Below are 1341 nucleotides of genomic sequence, written 5' to 3'. Positions count from 1 at the left end.
CTGAACACATACTCCCTCCCAAGACTAAACCAGGAAGAAGTTGAATCCCTGAATAGACCAATAACAAGTTCTGAAATTGAGGCAGTAATTGATAGCCTACCAGCCAAAGGAAGCCCAGGACCAGACGGATTCACAGTCAAATTCTACCAGTGGCATCAGCAGGAACTGTTGCCATTCTTTCTGGAACTATTCCAAACAATAGGAAAAGAAAGACTCCTCCCTAACTCATTTTATGAGGCCAGCATCATCCTGATACTGAAACTTGGCAGAGACACAATAAAAAAAGAAAATTTCAGGTCAATATCCCTGATGAACACCAATATGAAAATTCTCCATAAAATACTGGCAAACAAAATCTAACAGCACATCAAAAAGCTTATCCAGTATGGTCAAGTCAACTTCATCCTTGGGATGCCAAGCTGGTTCAACATATACAAATCAGTAAACATAATCCATCACATAATCAAAACCAATGATAAAAACCACATGATTATCTCAATAGATGCAGAAAAGGCCTTCAGTAAAATTCAACATTCCTTTATGCTAAAAACTATCAATAAACTAGGTATTGATGGGACATACCTAAAACAATAAGAGCTATTTATGACAGATTCTCAGCCAATATCATAGTGAATGAGCAAAAGCTGGAAGCATTCCCTTTGAAAACCAGTACAAGACAAGGATGTTCTCTCTCACCACTCCTATTCAACATAGTATTGGAAATTCTGACCAGGGCAATCAATCAGGCAAGATAAAAAAAAAATAAGGAGTACTCAAATAGGAAGAAAGGAAGTCAAATTGTCTCTGTTTGCAGACGACACGATTCTATACGTAGAAAGCCCCATCATCTCAGCCCAAAAACTCCTTAAGCTGATAAGCAACTGCAGCAAAGTCTCAGCATACAAAATCAATGTGCAAAAATCACAAGCATTCTGATACATCAACAAAAGACAAGCAGAGAGCCAAATCATGAGTGAACTCCCATTCACAATTGCTACAAAGAGAATAAAATACCTAGGAATACAACTTACAAGGGACATGAATGACTTCCTCGAGGAGATCTACAAACCACTGCTCAAGTAAATAAGAGAGGATACAAATGAAAAAAAAAACAAAATCCATGCTCATGGATAGGAAGAATCAATATCATGAAAATGGCCACAATGCCCAAAGTAATTTATAGATTCAATGCTATTCCAATCCAGCTACCATTGACTTTCTTTGCAGAATTAGAAAAATCTACTTCAAATTTCATATAGAACCCAAAAAGGCCCATATAGCCAAGACAGTCCTAAGCAAAAAGAACAAACCTAGAGGCATCATGCTACCTAGCTTCAAACT

The sequence above is a fragment of the Colobus angolensis genome, unplaced genomic scaffold (assembly GCF_000951035.1).
Source record: "Colobus angolensis palliatus isolate OR3802 unplaced genomic scaffold, Cang.pa_1.0 Scaffold5, whole genome shotgun sequence".
In the NCBI taxonomy this organism is placed as follows: Eukaryota; Metazoa; Chordata; class Mammalia; order Primates; family Cercopithecidae; genus Colobus; species Colobus angolensis.
Note: the sequence above shows the minus strand (reverse complement) of the source record.